Consider the following 19,325-nt stretch of genomic DNA (forward strand, 5'->3'; position numbering starts at 1 on the left):
GTCCTGAGGGCTCTGATTAGGGGATATACAAGGAGGTCGCACATCCTTTGTGTTAATCAACAGATCCTGTCTTGAGGGGGATACTCAGTTGCCTAACCATACCTTAGCAACATTTCCTTAAGCCCACCTGTTTGTCTGCTGTATTCCTACATGATTTTGACATAGCTCTGGTGATGAGTTTCAAGAAGTGCCAGGTCTGCTCATGGCTATCTAACTGTAGCCAGGGATTTTAGGTGGGAAGACAAAGGAATGGAGCGCCTTGGGAAGATGGACAGAAGATGAAGTTTCAGGAAGAGATGAGGATCATCATAGCTTAGTTTGCACCCCTTGAAAACAGGGCAGTAGAATATATTTCTTGAAAAGAAAAGTACTATCCCAAGACCGACTCTTTCATCTCAGCCCTAAGGGACTCTTAAAAAAAATGAGACTTTCTCCTAAATCTCTTACTTCTTCATCTCCCTGGGCCCTAACTCTCTCCCAGTTCATCCCTCTCTCTCTGCACTCCCAGGATAGGGAGATCAATTGCCTCTTTCCTATAATGGGATCAGATTTACAGGTAGACGCTATCTAGCATTTTCTAGGACTCTTGTCCCAGGCCCCTGCTACGTTTCACTTGGTAGAGCATCTGCACAAAGATGAACTATAGAATCCAGCTTTTAAGCTTGGTGTTTCTGTTGAGCAGGCCAAATGACTTTGGAATATCCCGTTTTAAGCTGAATTTATCCCTTGTTATTTTAAGAGCTATAACAAGTTGTTTTTTAAAATGTTTTCAATCAGCACATCTTTATTTATTGTCCTTAAGACCCGACGCTACATGAAGAAGGATTTAATTTCCAAAGTCTGATAAGTAAACAAAAGTTTCCCAATAACATCTTCAGGCAAGCACCAAAAGACCTCATTTTTTGCCACAGTGCTTGGTTGGCTCCCCCATAATTGTCCATTAGTATTGGGCTCAACCAAACCTTGCATAATCACATAAAAAATATACCTTCAAACACAATTACTTACTAATTGATTTTTTCTTCTTCTTCTTAATTACCATGTTTAGCAAAAAGCAAAAGTAAAACAGGTTTTAAATGTGGTATTATCTGACTAGACCTTAAGCATATAAAATCAAACAGACTATATTGGGGGTTCATATGTTAACTATGGTCGGGAAATGGTTATTCACTGTTCTCCCAAGAGTTTGAAAACGTCCAGAAGGGACTAGTTAGATAAGCAGAGGCTCACATGCATGGCTTCAACTCTGTGGGAATGTCTAAGCTTTAAAAGTAACTCCAGAATCCCACTAAATGTGATATTCCCTGATGCTGAGCTTTGTCTCTGATACCTTCTTTTGTCTTGATCCTCTGTAGCTGTGGACTGAGACTCCCGAAATTCACCCTAGTCTCTCTTCCTACTTGTGACCAGGAAAAAAGTTGGGAAATAGGGTTGTGTTAGTCAAGATAGGCTAATTGTTATAACAAATGACTTCAATATAATGGTTTGGCCCAATAAAAATATATCGTTCTTGCCATAGTACAATATAGATTGGGAGGGGTGGGGATGTATGGAATGTAGAGGTCAACGCTATGCAGTATTTCACGGTCTTCTTCCAAGGCATGCTCTAGCTTCCTCTAGGTTTTCAGAATCCTCTCCATTCAGCCAGTGGGTGGGGAAAGAGCCTGCCATGTATTGCACAGGAGGCTTTTCATGCACCAGACCTGGAACTGGCACCCATCACTTCCATACACATCCTATTAGCCAGAACTCTGGCACATGGCTTTGCCCAACTTCAAGAGAGGCTAGGAAGTTTAGTCTAGCTGTGTGCTGAGCTCATAGCAGTTTCTGCCACAAGGGGAGACAGATAGCTCCTCAGGGCAGGCCAATGGTTCCATGCTTGTATATCATCAAAGGTCTGCAAAATAAGTGTAATGTCCTATTTTTAGGTCATTTAATGCCTATACCTACCATTAACATCTTGGTCAGTTCCTGGAAAAAGTCCACCTGTCAAGATCAGCATCAACCTTGGTACCACCACAAATCAGTCCACACTGCAAACTTACTTGTTTATATTTAGGTCTTCCCAGGGTTTCAAGATACCTGGGCCAAGCCCATACAGAGGTTCTCATTGGAAGTTGCTTATGCACTTGCACTTTGTTCTGCTCGTCAGATGGTTCCCATGACAAAGTCTGGCAAGTAGTCCATTGGAAGCCATTTGTAATGTCTAATCCAAACTTTGTCACATGGGACCTATGAGGAGAATAAATGTGTAATAAACATTTGAAAAAGTGTCTCCCTACCTCTTCAAAAACTATGAAAAACATGTTTTTGTCTCTTCTCAATCAGTGTATTTTTCAGTTGTCACGACTCTGTAATTGTCTGCACTCTTGCTTCTTGCTTCTCTCATTAACCAATTTACAAAGGCTATTTCATAGTGCAACCATTTTGGAGACATCCATTTCTCCTCATTTACTCACAGGCAACTATTGCCATTGAGATTTTAGTTTCCTCCAATAATGTTTGTTCATCTTTTTTTAAAAATAAATTTATTTATTTTATTTTATTTTTATTTTTGGCTGTGTTGGGTCTTCGTTGCTGCGCGCAGGCTTTCTCTAGTTGCAGCGAGTGGGGGCTACTCTTCGTTACAGTGTGCGGGCTTCCCATTGCAGTGGCTCCTCTTGTTGTGGAGCACAGGCTCTAGGTGTACGGGCTTCTGTAGTTGCGGCTTGTAGACTCTAGAGTACAGGCTCAGTAGTTGTGGCACACGGGCTTAGTTGCTCCGCGGCATGTGGGATCCTCCCAGACCAGGGCTTGAACCCGTGTCCCCTGCATTGGCAGGTGGATTCTTAACCACTGCGCCACCAGGGAAGCCCTGTTCATCTTTTTATATAAAGAGGATGATGACATAGATTGTACAAGGTAATGATGGTAAAGTCCTGATTCTGTTCTGCTTTTCTAGTTGTAGTGTAAGTTTTCACCACCCCATTGACACTTTCCTCTTGTAATGTAAGACATGCACTTATTATATGGCTCATGGGATTAAGGGTGCAGTCTTCATTCATTTATTTATCCATTCATTCTTTCTGATATAATTACTGAGTACCTACTGTGTGCCAGATAGTGTGCTAGATGCTGGAGTCAGAGCAAAGAACAATACATATAAGGTCCCTACTCTCATGGAGCTTATGCAAGAGACAGACTCTAAGTAAATAATAATGCAAAATATTAATTATAATTGTAACATTTGTATGGAAAGCTTATTTTCCTTTTAGCATTATGGATAATCTTGAATCACCAATAATTTTTGTTTGTTTTTTAAACTGAGGTCTTTGTTCCTCTGTAAAAACCCACTTATTTTCCTTAGGGTAACAGTCATTCATTCACTGATAATATTCATCAATTCATTAAATATTATTGTAAAACTACTATTTACTAGGCACTATGCTAAGATTTCCAAATACAAAAATGAAAAGACAATATCCTTGCCCTCAAGGCTCATAGTCCAGACTGACATGCAAACCACACAGTACATTATGTTAATTGTCATAATGGGGAAATGTGAAAAGTGCAGTGAGGCATAGGAAGAGGAGGACCTAGATCTGCCTACATAGGTCAGAGAAGACTTCACAAAGGAGGTAGCACTTGGACTGAGGTTTAAGGGTGAATAAGACTTTGCTAAGAAGACAAATCAAGGAAGGGCATGAGATGGCTAGTTGACCATCAGAGACTCATGCTCTCCTTCCATAGCATCAACTTTTTCTGGGAATTGTCCCAACCAATTTCTAATCCCCTATACATCTAGGTGGAACTAGGTGATCCGTTCTCATTAATGGGATGTGAGCAGAAGTGATGTACATCATTTCTAGACCAGGTTAAGAAGTAGGTATGCCTTTGACTTCCCTGGTGGTGCAGTGGTTAAGAATCCGCCTGCCAATGCAGGGGACATGGGTTCGAGCCCTGGTCCTGGAAGATCCCATGTGCTTCAAAGCAACTAAGCCTGTGCGCCACAACTACTGAGCCTGCGCTCTAGAGCCTGCGAGCCACAACTACTGAAGCTCATGCACTGAGAGCTCGTGCTCCACAAGAGAAGCCACCACAATGAGAAGCCTGCGCACCGCAATGAAGAGTAGACCCCGCTCACTGCAACTAGAGAAAGCCCGCGCGTAGCAATGAAGGCCCAACGCAGCCAAAAAAAGAGAAGTAAGTGTGCCTTTTCTTCCTTCTCTTTCCCAGCTGTTAGCTCTGGAAATAAAGGACTCTAAAGCTTAGAGGATGGCAGAGCTGCAAAATAGAAGGACCCTGGGTGGAAGGCGGCTTGCCAGACTGATCTGTTATATGACTAAGAAATAACATTCTAGCACTTTAATGTACTGATATTATATAACTCGTTTGTTACAACAGTGAGCTCTACCTTAATTAATATAAGGCAGTTCAAACAAAGTGAACATTGTGTGCAAAGGCTTACTGATATAAGGTCTAGCACAGAGTACATGCTCAGTAAGTATTTGAAATTGCACGAAAAGTGTTATGGGGGAGTACAAATAGTCCATTATAGCCAGAGTATAGAATACATGATTGGTGGGAGTGAGAGGAGGGTGGCACAATAGATAGGCATGGGCTGATCTCAAAGAACCTTGAATGTCACGCTGAAGAATTTAGGTTTAATCTTGTGATAGGAAAGCCAATGAAGAACATTTAAAAGGTGAGAGGCAAGATCTCTGAGAAACACAACACCCAAGAACCTGCTTTAATTTTCTTTAAATGTAAGATGCGAATCCAAAGATGAAAGATAGAATTTCAGAACTAGAAGACATCATGGTTTAATCAAACCTCATTTAACAAATGAGGAAAGTGAGGTCCAGAGAAGTTAAGTACCTTTGCCAAGGTCACCCAGCTAAAACTGGGCAGAGCTGGGGACTAGAAGGCTAGTCTCTTATTGCCAGCCCTACAGCATTGCTCTTTCCACTGTGCCACAGTGCTTCAAAGCAGTTGAGACCAGCTGGTGTGCCTGTGTTTTCAGTTCCCTAATGAAGACATTGGGGATTTGGAGGCAGGGTGTTTACCATGGAAGGTTGTCTTCTCTGTAATTCCTCATCTGGCTTGAACCACTATTTTGGACAAGGTCCATTTTTCAGCATCAGATTTCCCTAGAGGACAATTGGGAATGTGCTTAGTGGCCTGTGGGATGCCCTTGCACTTTCTGAGCTTTTTGGGGGAGGAGGAGGAGAAGAAGGTAGCAGTGGTTTGAGCTCCTGGAAATGTTCCTGGTCCCTAGGCATCTGGGGAGTTGTTGGCCCTCTCAGTGACTGTGGTTTAGCCTGCCAGCTGACTGTCCTTCAGGGGTCACATCAAAACATCTTCGTCAGCTTGTCTCTTTAAAGGGTCAGCCCCTATGGCTGGCATTTTAATATCATTTTCTGTTCATCAGTTCATTACTTCTGGTTTTCATATATTGTTAAGCTGATTCATTATTCATTATCATTATTTTTACTCCATGTGCCACCCAGAGCCATATGACATACATTTGTTTTTTAATAGCAAGTGGGGGCAAAAGGACAACTGTGCTGAGGCCAGTCTCAGGAAAGCATGACATGTGGTCTGACTTAAGGAGGACTGGGTATTATTGAATTATTTTACAACTGAGGAAGCCAGAGCACAGGTTGGGGGGCAGGGGAGGTCATTTGTCCAAAAGTCCCCAAGAAATCTGGGGAAAAATACATTTCTTGATGTCTTTTGGCCTAGCATTTTATAATCTCCTCACTCCTCATCCTTTGGATGTATCCTGGTTTTCTCCCTTGCATGCTGCTCAGTTGATAGCGCAGATGGTTGGGATGAAGTATTAACACAGATGAGATTGCTGCCTCAGTCCCTGAGGAGTGCCTTGGTGGCACCCAAAGACAACGTCTTATGCAGTGGAAAGTGCTTGGGCTTTGAAGTCAAAGAGACATCAGCCACTCTCTAAGTTCTTAATGTCTCTGAGCCTCAGATTCCTTTTATGTGAAATGGGAAAATAATGCAAACTCTGAGGGTGGTTGTAAGTATTAAATGAATGAACATACATAAAGCTTCTTTCTTGGTGCTGGGCACACAGTTGGCTCTTAACAAGTGTTATTTCCTTTTCAGGTCTCTGAGAAGTTCCTATTCTTTTCCTCAATCCCTATCCTGGGTTCTGGTCAAGATGTGAAATGAAACAAAAGAGTGAGCAGATGGAGACCGAAATACCACGTTGATTGCTGATAAAGTCTGTTTATTGTGAGAGATAACGGGATACTAAATACTAAATGAGTTTCAGAATTAGGTCGACTTGTTCACCCAGTCACAAGGAACATTTGACCAGGACAGGACTTCTCACGCTGGGAGTAGGAGTGGGAGTAGGAAGGGGACCCTGCTCCCAGAGGAGCAGACCAAGGTGACACCCTCACTGTGGGCAGGTGATACCTAAGTGGAAGAAAGAAGGAGCTGAACTGAGCCTGCCCTGTGTACTTCTCAATTCTCAAAGCAGATTAAGCCCCTCCGCTAAGGAGGAGGAGTAAGAGAAGTAGACAGATGCCAGGAGTGCCAAACGCCCACAAGGCAGGAAACCTCAGAAGCATCTCCCTCAGCATTTCCCTTCTCTTGTCCCCCTCCTCTCATTTTGTGCTGCTACTTTTTAGCCACCCTGCTCATGATGGACACAGCTGTCAGTACTGTGGGTAGCCTCAGAATACAAAAGGTTGGGAGAACGGTGTGGGAGAGGGAGGGAGAGGTTGTGTTGAGTCATTAGTAGAGAAAGAGGGGTGGCCACATAAATCCAGAAAGAAAAGTCTAAGTTCAGAGTCAGGAGTTAGAGGTCTGAAGGGAGGGAGGATCAGTGTTCAGAGACCTGAACTAGACAGGAGGGCACTGCAGGAGCATAATCAGAATTTCTAGGCGTGGGGCAAGACACTATGGCCAGATCCCAAGAGGACAAGTAGGCATCAGGGTTCCAACATATCTGACCTCTGAGTCCTGGAACCACATCTCCTGGAGATGACTCTCAATCCTAGCATTGTGTTATATACCCTCTACCTCAATTTTTAATCTTCAAAATATAAGCATATCTTGTGATTATAAAACTAATACATGCTCACTTTGGAAAATTCAGAAATACAGAGAGGTATAAAGAAAAACAAAAATAACCCCAAATCTCATCACAAAGAAAAACTAATATTAACTTTAGCTATATTTCTATTCAGTCTTTCTTCTATGCATATCGTTATACAGATAAGGTGATTTTATCTATACTTGTTAAATTTGCATGCAGAATTTTTAACTTAATATTATAATATAATCATTTCCCCATGTTATTAAAAGTTCTCAGTAATTAACATCATTTAAAATGACATTTTCCCTGGTTTTAAGCACATCCGGATCAATCTCTACCAATTTATGAAAATCCCATGGGTCTGGAGAAACCTTCTAAATGTTTACCTTCTTTTGGGTTGGTAAATAGGGCATTCTCAAAGGCCAGGGCTCTATGGGGCCTGTGCATGGTAACTACTACACGGTACTTGATCTTCTGGAGAGTTCTCATATTTCTAGCAATTGATGACATGATTGATCAGAAGATGCCACCCTGCAAAATACAATAATTCAAAGCATAGGCCCTTCTTATACACCACATCATTGTTACACACTCAAAAGAACCACTGTATTATTTTGCTATGGCTGCCACAACAAAATACCACAGACTGGGTGGTTTAAAAAACAGAAATTTATTTTCTCACAGTGCTGGAGGCTAAAAGTCCAAGATCAAGATGTCAGCAGGTCTGGTTTCTCCTGAGGCCTCTCTCCTTAGCTTGCATGTGGCTGCCTTCTTGCTGTGTCCTCAGATGTTCTTTTCTCTGGGCATGGCTGATCCTGGTGTCTCGCTGGGTATATTGAATTAGGGCCCACCTTAAAGACCTCATTTTAACTTAACCTCTTTAAAGACCTTACTATAATATATAGTCTTTCATGAACAGCTTCTTTCACTTAGCATAATGTTTTCAAGGTTCATCCATGTTGTAGCATACATCAGTACTTCATTCTTTTTCATGGCTGAAAATATTCCATTGTATGGATATACCACATTTTGTTTATCCATTCATCAACTTATGGACATGGTTTGTCTCCACTTTTAACAGCTGTAAATAATACTGCTATGAATGTTCATGTATAAGCTTTTGTGTGGAGGTATGTTTTCATTTCTCTTGAGTAGATGCCTAGGAGTGGAATTGATGAGTATTATGGTAATTCCATGTTTAGCATTTTGAGAAACTACCAAATTATTTTCCAAAGTTTTACATGTGTCATTTTACATTCCCACCAACAATAATATGAGGGTTCCAATTTCTCTATATCCTTACCAACACTTGTTATTGTCTGTTTTTATTATAGCCATCCTTGTGGGTGTGAAGAGGTATCTCATCGTGGCTTTGACTTGCATTTCCCTAATGACTAGTGATGTTGAGTATCTCTTCTTGTGCATATTGGCAATTTGTATAAATTTTTTTGAGGAATGTTTATTCAAATTCCTTGCCCATGATTTAACTGTGTTGTCTTTTTATTATTGAGTTGTAGTATCTTTTTATATATTCTGGATATAAGTTCCTTGTCAATATACAATTTGCAAAGATTTTCTCCCATTCTGTGGGTAGTCTTCTTACTTTCTTGATGGTGTCCTGTGAAGCACAAAAGTTTTTAATTTTAAAGTCCAATTTATCTATGTTTTTCTTTTGTCACATCTGCTTTTGGCAACATATCTAAGAAACCATTGCCATATTCAAGGTCATAAACATTTACTAAGTTTTCTCCTAGGAGTTTTGTAGTTTTAGCTCTTAATTTAGGTCTGTGATCCATTCTGAGTTAATTTATTTGTATGGTGTAAGGTGTAGCCCAACTTCATTCTTTTGCATGTGGATAGCCAGTTGTCTCAGCACCATTTATTGAAAAAACTACTCTTTTCCTATTGAATTGTCTTGGGTCCCTTGTCAAAAAATCAACTGACCATATATATGAGGGTTTACTTCTGGACACTCAATTCTATTCCAGTGGTCTAAACATGTATCCTTATGCCTTAGACCTTGATTATTGTAGTTTCATTGTAGATTATGAAATCAGGAAATGAGCATCTTCCAAATTTGTTCTTCCTCTTCAGAAGTGTTTTGGTTATTCTGGGTTACATTTACATATAAAATGTAGCATCAGCTTGTCAATTTATGCAAAAAAGAAAGATAGAGTGATAGGATCTGGATAGGATTGCCTTGAATTTCATTTTCTGATTATTCATTGCTAGTGTATAGAAATACAACTGATTTTTGTATATTGCTCTTATATCCTGCCACATTTCTGAACTCGTTTTATCTTATTTTGTTAATCACAATTCTTTACTGCTTACTCTGTGTGTTAGATATTATAGAAAATACAAAAATGAACAAGATATGGTCCCTGTTCTGAAGAAGCGTATAGCCTAATTCAAGAAATAAGACATAAACCTACTGAGTGAGTAATAGCCTGTTTCAGCAATGTACAGGAAAGCACAGAATTGGCAAGTGAACACTACAGATAATTAGAGCTCTAGCAAAGTTCAGGGGGTAGAGAGAGACAGTTAAAAGTTGGAGAGGTCTGGAAAAAACAGAGTAGAAAGGATCTGAAGGCTCACTGATATGAGCCATTCCCATAAACAAACTTTTAATTTCAGTAATCCTAAAAATCTCAAGAGATCCTTCTGCTATGGATGACCCTCTGAGTTACCAGTGGAACATATATGCACTATCCAGATTTAATAAATTAAAACAACTTGCCATATTTGCTTAAATTAAACTATAAATACAGTAAGTCCCCTACGTATGAACCTTCAAGTTGCGAACTTTCAAAGACACAATCACACATTCACATGTCCGACCACGTAAGTTAGTTCACATGTCTGGCGTACATTGTCACGTGTGTGCATCCTCTACAAGTGGTTGTGCTTTTGTGTACTTTACTGTACAGTATTGTATAGTGTACAGTAGTACAGTATCTTTATTTCAAGCCCAGGATGTCTAGGAGCAAGCGTAAAAGCAGCAGTGATGCAGCTCGTACTGCTAAGAAGCGCCAGAAATTGGAGGCCCAGAGAAAGGATGAAGAGAGACAAGAGGAAGAAGAAGTAACTGAAGAATTGAAGAGATTCATGGTGCAGGAAATGGCAAGGGTCTTTATTTGAGGAGGCACCGTTAGCTTTTGAGGCACAGGACTGGAACGTAGGACGGGACAAGAAGGTTGCAGCAGCCGTTCAGAACGCAGTCCAGTGCTACCGTGTCATCTATGGTGAGAAAACAAGAGCTACGACCCAGACATCACTGGATCGTTTTTTTCAAGAGAGTAGATAGAATTGAATCCAGCAAGGAACCAGAACCTGTGCCATCAACGTCAGGCATGAATGAAATTGCAGCTGGCCCTCCGCCTCCTATTGCTGACGATCCTTCAGCTCTGCCATCTCCCCCCTCCTCTCCCTCCTGCAGTCAGTAACTCTTCTTGCTGTTCACTCGATGCCAGCCCGTGTGCCAGCTGTTGTACTGTACGACTGTACTTTTCAAGGTACTGTACTGTAAGATTAACAATGTTTTCTTTTTGTGTGTGTGTTTGTTTTTATGTACTATTTGGGTGAAAAGTATTATAAACCTATGACAGTACAGTACTATACAGCCGATTGTGTTCGTTGAGTACCTAGGATAACTTTGTTGGGTTTATGAACAAATTGGACTTACAAACACACTCTTGGAACGGAACTGGTTCACATGTAGGGGACTGTCGGTAAAACATTTTAGTTACAAAAAAAGGCCCTTCCATCCCATCTCTGCTCAGAGATAACCAATCTCTTGAAGATGGTGGAAATCCTTCCCACATATGCTTTTATATTTTTACTAGACAATATGTTTTGGATGTTTGAACATGTATATAAATAGTGTACATATTTTTCTGAAACTTTTTTTTTCGACATCATGTTTTTAAGATTTATCCATGTGACACTGGTAGAGCTAGTCCATTCTATAATATAGTAATAGTATACTATATAATACTGCAATATAGACCAATTGCATAAATATTCTAGAATCTATTCTATGGATGGATATTTGTTATGTCTAGTTCTTTGCTATTTCAAATCATGATGTAATTAATATTCTGGTGTATGCTTCCTTGGGCGCATGTGTGAGAGGTCTTCTAGGGAATATATCTAGAACAGAAATTGTTAGGGAATAGAATGTGCACATTCTCAACTTTACTAGATTGCTCTCTACTCTCCACAGTAGCTGAACTACTTTTTACTCCCATCAGTGATATGTAAGAATTTCTCTCATCCTATATTCTAACCACCACTGTCAAGTTTTTAAAAAAATACACATATCTGGGTCCTATTTTCATAGATTCTGTTAGGGTAGATCTGGAGTGTGGTTTGAAACAGCCACAGGTGCTACTGAAACACAAATGAATGGGGATTATGAATGAATTCATATCATTGAGAGCATCAGCTCGTATGTATGTATACACAATCTAATACATTGGTATGTGAGTTGGTATGGTGAAAGTGCCCTAGCACTTTGTTGGTAACATCTATGTTGGCTGCATTTAGATCCTTGAAGATAGGTAGAGAAGTACCAACCGCCTAACATACCTTGCAGATGCGTTTTGAATCAAACAGGGGTATGTGACTGACCAGTCCACTGGCTGATACTTAATCTAAAGTCCCACCTTTGCCAGCTGGGCTGATGGGGGACAATGTTGGCTTTCTGGGAGCTGTCTTGCCTCTTCCTAGGTGCATGGCTGGGTGCCAGTAGTCGGGACTTGCCTACGTGCCATTGCTTAGGGCAGGGTGCGTGTCAGCGATGTCTGCCAGCCCGCTGGGTGGTGTCACTGTATGGAGCACCTGTGGCTTTTTCAAAGCCCTGAGGAATCTGAGAAGCAAGTGAGAGAATGCTGCATGAAAACAAAAGACAGTGGAAAGAGCGACCAGCCAGCAGGCTCCAGCAGGCTAGAACGCTCTGTCCTTGTTATTACTGCTTCATGAAAATGCCGCCAGCTTCCTGGCAAGGTCTGGAAGGTGAAGGCTTCTTGAGAAAACAAGGACAAGCGATGTGTACTTCTGGTTGCCCAACTTCCTAATTTTCCAGTGGAAGCTGCAGGGTGAGGATGGGGAACCCACTCCCCCTTGGTTGGTTTAGGCTGGTCTTTCCCTCTCTCCTGGCTGCTTTCCTGAGTTTTCTACTCCTACTCAAAGCAGCACTGTTCTGGTCTCAGAGGTCCAGCAGGGTTGGGCTGGGAGAGAAGTTGGGCCATGCCCCAGACAGAGCTGTTCCTCAAGGAGCCATGTGAAGGTCAGCCTAGGGGCTTCAGCCATCATCCCCATTCAAGGGGGTTTTGCCACAAAGAAGTGCCTCCTGGTTTGGGGCAGTAAGACCAGGGAGTGCTGTCATTCCTCACCTGCTTTCCTCAGAGCTATTCATGCCCTGGTATCACACACTCTCACAGCATAGCCTGCCTCAATTTTCAGAAATGAGGGAGAAGCTCAGGAAAGGTAAGAGTTTTCATTAACTCATTATTGCATGGCTACTTAGACTCATCATTATTGGGCCTGTCAGAAGTCAACCTCTCCTTTCCCTCCTGATAATCTCCTGTCAGTGACATATAAAATATCTAGGTGTGGGACTTCCCTGGTGGTGCAGTGGTTAAGAACCCACCTGATCCGGGAAGATCCCACATGCCGCGGAACAACTAAGCCCATGCACCACAACTACTGAGCCTGTACTCTAGAGCCCGTGAGCCACAACTACTGAGCCCATGTGCTGCAACTACTGAAGCCCATGTGCCTAGAGCCCGTGCTCCACAACAAGAGAAGCCACTGCAATGAGAAGCCCACGCACCACAACCAACAGTAGCCCCCGCTCATGGCAACTAGAGAGAAAAGCTGGCACACAACAACGAAGACCCGACGTAGCCAAAAATTAAATAAATTAAATTAAATTATTACAAAAAATATCTAGGTGCAAAATAAGGAAGTACTCAGCATTCTCTTCCTCTCTTAAAAAGTAGCTATGAGGATAATGAATAAAAATAGGTCTTTGTGGATACAATAGGGCTGAACTGAGGGTGTGGTTTGCTTGGCAACAGCTCAAGCAAAGTTATTTCTCCTGGTCCCCAAATGCTCTTGACTTTGCTCTGCCTGATAAAGTCCTAAAAGACCAGCTTGAATGTGACGTTTTTTGGTGAAACCTTCTATCAATAGAGTTAATCATTCCCTTCCTTCTGGTCCCATAGCATCAATTTTTTATAAAAAGCATTCATCATGTTGTGTGACAACTACTAACTTGGAATTACGTCTTATTCTATGTGTTTGTGTGTGTGTGTGTCTCCCCAGCATTTATGGACTGTACTTTAACATAATAGTCCTTTTTTGGCCACGTTGGGTCTTCGCTGTTGCGCACGGGCTTTCTCTAGTTGCAGAGAGCAGGGGCTACTCTTCGTTGCGGTGCGCGGGCTTCTCATTGCAGTGGCTTCTCCTGTTGTGGAGCACGGGCTCTAGGCACGCAGGCTTCAGTAGTTGTGGCTCGCGGGCTCTAGAGCGCAGGCTCAGTAGTTGTGGTGCACAGGCTTTGTTGCTCCACAGCATGTGGGATCTTCCCGGACCAGGGCTCAAACCCGTGTCCCTTAACCACTGTGTAACCAGGGAAGCCCCAAACATAATAGTCCTTCGATAAATATTTACTGGAGGAATCAAAGCTCCTGAGAAAACACCAATACTGAGCTTTTGTATTTTCTTAATTATCCCCTGCCTTTTCCTCCTTGGGGTGAAACTGCAAGCATTTTTAGCTCCACATGGAACACAGGACACGCAAAAACCAATTTTTTTTTTAAAGGAATTGCTCCAGCAGGAATGGGTGTTTCAGATATATCATTCTGTTACAGGTACAGAAGTTGTTTCCAGGGAACACTGCCATTATTATCTCTGAAAGGCAAGTCAGTGGACATTGTTATTTTCCATTTACAGATGGACAAATGGAAGCTTTCTTGCTCATTTACCAATTACAGAATGTGCACTCTGTTCAAAGTACTGTGCTAGGATTTTCATGGGATACAAAGATGTGCAAGACAAGTTTCGTGTTCTAAAGGAGAATGTTATAATCTGGTTAGGAGGAAAAGATATTTGTATGCAAAAGTAACTATAACTTGGGAGCATTTTATTTGAATTATATGAGTGGTCCAAAAAGAAGTACCATAGGGAATACAGAAGTTAGGCAAAAGAATTTTCAGCCAAGGTGATCAGGGATATCATTGTGCTCAACATGGCATTTGAGATGAATAGATTTTGTGCTGGTTATTCTCCATTTGGCTCCTGTATTTGTTTCCTGTGACTGCTGTAACAAATTACAAAACTGGGTGGCTTAAAACAACAGAATTTTATTTTCTCAAAGCTCTGGAGGCCAGAAGTCTGAAATCAAGGTTTTGGCAGGGCCAGGATCCCTCTGAAGGCGCTAGGGGTGAATCTGTTCCTTGTCTCTTCCAGCTTCTGATGGCTCCAGGCTTCCCTGGCTTGTGGCCACTTCACTCCAATCCTGATTCTATGGACACACTGCTTTCTCCTCTTCTCTCTCAGAACTCCCTGCTTCTCTTTTATTAGGATACATGTGATTGCATTTAGGGCCCACCCACATAAACTAGGATATGCTCCTCCACTCAAGATCCTGAACTTAATCACATCTTTTGCCGTATAATATAATTTTCTCAGGTTCCAGGCAGTAGACTGTGGACATATTTTTTTTTTTGAGGTGCCACTAGGTAGTCCACGACAGCCTCCTATCCACCTCTGCCCTGCTCTGTGCCCCGTGAGGCTGTTATCCATAGATGACTCACCTGGGCCCACTGCCCTCTGGCTTACTGTTGGGTTTGGCCAATGGGAGGCATCAGCAAGTATCAGAGGGCAGGAGAAAAAAGAGTTTGAGGTATTTCTTCTTATTTTTCTGCTTTAGCGCCAGGTTCTGGCAGTAGCTATGCCTTTTCACAGCTCGAGCTCCTTCGGGACTCCCATAACACCATTTCCGTGCCTTGTCTCTTCAGCCCTGGGCTTCCATTCTTGCTAGTCCTTGGGTGCCTCGATACTTTTAAGTTCCAGAAACCCTGCCTACATCCTTGTAAATAGTGTCTTCATCAAATTATGTTCAAAAGCCCAGCTGAGTGTGCCTTCAGTTTCCAGCCACAATCTTGACTGATACAGACACTGAGAGGCAAAAATTTAATTTCCAGAACAGAGGTAGACTCAGGTTGCCTCGATCTAAGTTTAAGTAATGACCAGTGGGGACTGGAAGGTGATTCAGCACACAATACAGCCATAGCAGCTGGGTTATCTTGCGGGCTCTTGGCAGTAAGTATCTGTTGCTTTGTACTCTGATTATCTGCTGTTATTGTGACTCTGCTTCTGTTGCCCTTCCTACTAAGTATTTTCTATTCTTTTTTTTTTTTTTTTTGCTGTATGTGGGCCTCTCACTGTTGTGGCCTCTCCCGTTGCAGAGCACAGGCTCCGGACACGCACGCTCAGCGGCCATGGCTCACGGGCCCAGCCGCTCCGCTGCATGTGGGATCTTCCCGGACCGGGGCACGAACCCGTGTCCCCTGCATCGGCAGGCGGACTCTCAACCACTGCGCCACCAGGGAAGCCCTAAGTATTTTCTATTCTTTTCTCACAGCTTCTATTGCTTCATGGTTTCTGCTATGTAATGTCAGCTTTCTTCCCTCTGTGGATCTTTTAGTTTTCTCCCCATTGCTAACTCCTGACTATCTTTTTGTATTTCATATTCAACCCCTCCAAAGGGCCTGACTGGTTTGGCTGCTCACCATCAAGTACAGGCAGTTAGGCAGAGCTTTCTTTGACAAGTCATCATATGAGCATAAGTTTATTGCCCTAGGGTAGGTGCCTGCTCCTGGACTAAATGGTTTTGTTTGGAATGGCAGAATAAGTTGATACATAATTTGGTCTCCTGTCAATTAGAAATTCCTGGGAAGTGGTTATGGGTGTGGCAAGCATTCTGATACTTCCCAGGGGGGTTATCAAAACACACAAGTACTTCTGTTGTCCAGTTCAATTGCAGAGGCATGGTGGTCTCAGAAAAGCAAAACACATGTTTGGGAAAAGCAAGCAGCCCAGAATAGCTGATGGTATAATTCAAATAGAGAAACACTAACATTGGTATTAAAGCTGGAAATGTAGGTCACGACAGTTTGTGGAGGGCCTTGAGTGAAGATTTGTTTTAGAAGGAACTTTAGACATTATTTTTTGGGCAGTGAGAAGTTACTGAAGGTTTCTGAACATGGAGAGCAAGATAAAATCAGCTTTTAGGGCTATTTAACTGATGGCAGTGGTATTCAGATTGGATCAGAAGTAGGAAAATGTGGAAACAGAAAGACAAATTAGGAAGGTGTTATGATAATCTAAGAGAGGATAATGGGGACCCAATCCAGACTAGAAAGGAAGGGAAAGCTAGTTGTGAGAACCTCAGAGCATAAGTGGATTTAGGATTGAGGCTAGTTTTGAGCTACTGGTTTAGAATCTTTTTACCACCAAGGATTCTTTTAATTATTTTTTACTTTCTTCCAAATAAATGACACCTTTTTGGAGGAATACATGAATTCTATCAGGCATACTAATAAGACTGACAATATTATTACCAGCTATTATCTTTTGGAATACATTTTTGGAAGCTTGGCTCTGAGCCAAGGGAATGTAGGAAGTGGTGGTTCCATTGAGAGAAATTGGGTCTGAATATCTTAGCCGAGTGGTCCTCAACCTTTCTGGCACCAGGGACCGGTTTCGTGGAAGACAGTTTTTCCACGGAAGGGGGCAGGGTGGTGATGGTGGTTCAGGTGGTAATGCGAGCGATGGGGGGGGTGGCAGATGAAGCTTCCCTCACTCACCTGCCTGCCGCTCACCTCCTGCTGTGTGGCCCGGGGTGGGAGGGGTGGGGTTAGGGACCCCTGTCTTAGCCTATGTTTCCCAGAAAAATAGAACTCAAACCAAGAATTAAGGCTAATATTTTATTTAGGAGATGTAATCCCAGGGCAGTCAGAGTGAGAGAAAAAGGGAAGAGAGACAGAGAAAGAGGTGAAAGCAATGCAAGGTGATGTTTGAACAGCCTACAGAGACAGTAGGTACACCTGCATGTGCATGCAGAATATCTCCAGACATGCTGCATGGCGAAAACATGCTCAGGTAAGTTCTTGGGAAGGAGAAAGGAAAAGTAATCCATCTTCATGGTTCTCTCCCATCTCCTATTTCCCACTGATCAAAATTTACCACACCAGTAGTTTCTTTCCTCATACTTCTACATTATGTCATCATATGTCCCCATTGTTAGTTTCTTAGCAAGCCACAGCCAATGCTCTATGGTATGGCCTTTAGTCCTAGTTGGGGAGAGAGAAGCCAGAAATTCATGGAGTGTTGCTGATGAGCCTAGTTGCTCAGTGGCGATCAGGGGGAACGCCAGGCTGGGAAAGTGGTAGATAAGCTCCAGCCCCAGGTAGCAGGACTACCTGTGCCCAAACAAAGCAAGTCAGCTGCAGTAGTGGCTGAGACAGAACCACCTCCAGGAAGACAGTGTTCTGAGGGTTACAGAAGGAATAACCATAGAGAATTATATGCCTACACAGCATAGAATAAATGAGTATGAACATGGGCTTTGGAGACAGGCAGAGCTGTGCTTAAGTCACAGCTGTATATGATTTTAGGCAATTTACTTAATCTCTTTAAGCCTTAGCTTCTTTACTCACAACATGGGGATGATGATACTATATAGCTCGTGTTTGTAAAGCATTTGGCATGATGCGAGGCATATAGTAAATGCTAAATACATTACGGCAATTACCATCATTAATATCATTCTTGGATGACTGTGTAATCTTCCCAATGCTTTCTTTTCTCCAGGCTGACTCTGCCATGTGCTGCTCCTAAATCTATCTTGAGCAGATTGGGTGGCTCAAGCCTGAGTCCTTTAGTTACTCTCAGGGGCAGTTGCCTCTAGAGTGCTCCACACTTGAGGTCATGAAACCCCAGAGAAGGTGGGTGGCCCCCTACAGGGTGCTGACCCATTAAGTCCCAAGAAGGCAGCACCACTAACCCATCACCTTTGGTATGTAGATAGGACATATCTTAAATAACCATTTGCTCCTATACATTTTTTTCCCTTCAAAATAGAAAAACAAAGCTTTTTGGTCAAAATTTTGTCTTGGTGCCCCAAGAAAGCACAGCCAAATACATAAGTATTGCTAGATCCACACAATAAAGAAGTTCCTGTAAGACTTTAAAAACAGAAGAGATCACTCTTACACAAATGGTATTTGATGGGATATCATCTCTAAATTATACATATCAAAATTTCTTTCTTCCCATAAATTGAAATCCTTTTGACTTTACATAGGCATATTAAATGCCCAGAGTAACACATACCTAAAGTATGTAACTACTTCGGAAATTCCTGGAACGACGACAAAAACAGACATATCACTCTTTGGTTCAAAATCCGTATCACTCAATAAAAATTCAAATCCTCAATGGCCTTTAATGACCCAGGGGATCTAGTCTCCAGTTATTGGACCTCACCTCTTAGGAGCTAGGAGGCAGGATAGCATACTTGGGTACTCAAGAGCACCAAAAGTCTCTAAAGACCGACTACCTGAGCTCCAGTTCAACCTCTATCATTTGTTAGTTATGTGATTTGGAGGCAGTTATTTAACCCTCCTGTGCCTCAGTTTCCTCATCTGGAAAAGAGAAAAAACAGTACCCACATCACATAGTTGTTGAGGATTAGTTAATATTTTTAAGTGCTTAACAGTGCTACGAGTAAGGGCTATCTAAGTGTTAGCTGCATAAAATACTTCCTCTCATTCACTGCACTCTGGCTGCACTGGCCTCCTTACTGTGCCTCCAGCAGGCCAAGCGCACTCCTGCTCAGGACCTTTGCGTTTGTTGTTCTCCCAGATGGCCACATGCCCAATTTCCTCACCTCCTTCAAGTCTTCGCTCGGCTCTCACCTTTTAAATGATGACAACCCTACTTAACATAGCAATCCCCTCCTGTACACCCCTGCTTTATTTTTCTCATTAGCACTTACCTACATTTAATACTCTGTACAATTTTCAAATTTATTTGTTTTTCACCTATCTCCCCCAAATCAAAGGTAAACAAGGGCAGAAATATTTATTTTATTCTTTGATATATCCCAAATTCCTAGACCATTGCATGGGCCATAGTAGATGCTCAATACTATTTGTGGAATGAATGAATGCACTGTTTTCAAAAAGAAAGTTGAGCCTACGTAGAT

The 19,325-nt window shown here is 42.1% G+C and overlaps 1 protein-coding gene and 1 long non-coding RNA gene across 7 annotated transcripts in view; one reads left to right on the top strand and one right to left on the bottom strand.

The window, feature by feature from the left end:
* The window catches only part of MKLN1 (muskelin 1), a 362,427-nt gene that overhangs the window by 130,118 nt on the left and 212,984 nt on the right, over positions 1-19,325 (top strand). The gene's annotated exons all lie outside the window — the stretch shown is intronic.
* LOC309810580 overlaps positions 1-19,325 on the bottom strand; it is a 51,663-nt gene that overhangs the window by 13,483 nt on the left and 18,855 nt on the right. For 2 of the 4 annotated variants that reach the window (XR_014295027.1, XR_014295030.1), the window contains exons 1-2: positions 7,432-10,482; positions 2,046-2,232 (exon numbers count right to left, since the gene is read on the bottom strand). This is a non-coding gene — a long non-coding RNA (uncharacterized lncRNA). Of the gene's footprint in view, positions 1-2,045; positions 2,233-7,431; positions 10,483-19,325 lie in introns of those variants that run through there. The other 2 variants (XR_014295028.1, XR_014295029.1) reach the window with 2 other exon arrangements.

Source organism: Mesoplodon mirus (assembly GCF_964341445.2).
Source record: "Mesoplodon mirus genome assembly, chromosome: 9".
Taxonomy (NCBI): Eukaryota; Metazoa; Chordata; class Mammalia; order Artiodactyla; family Ziphiidae; genus Mesoplodon; species Mesoplodon mirus.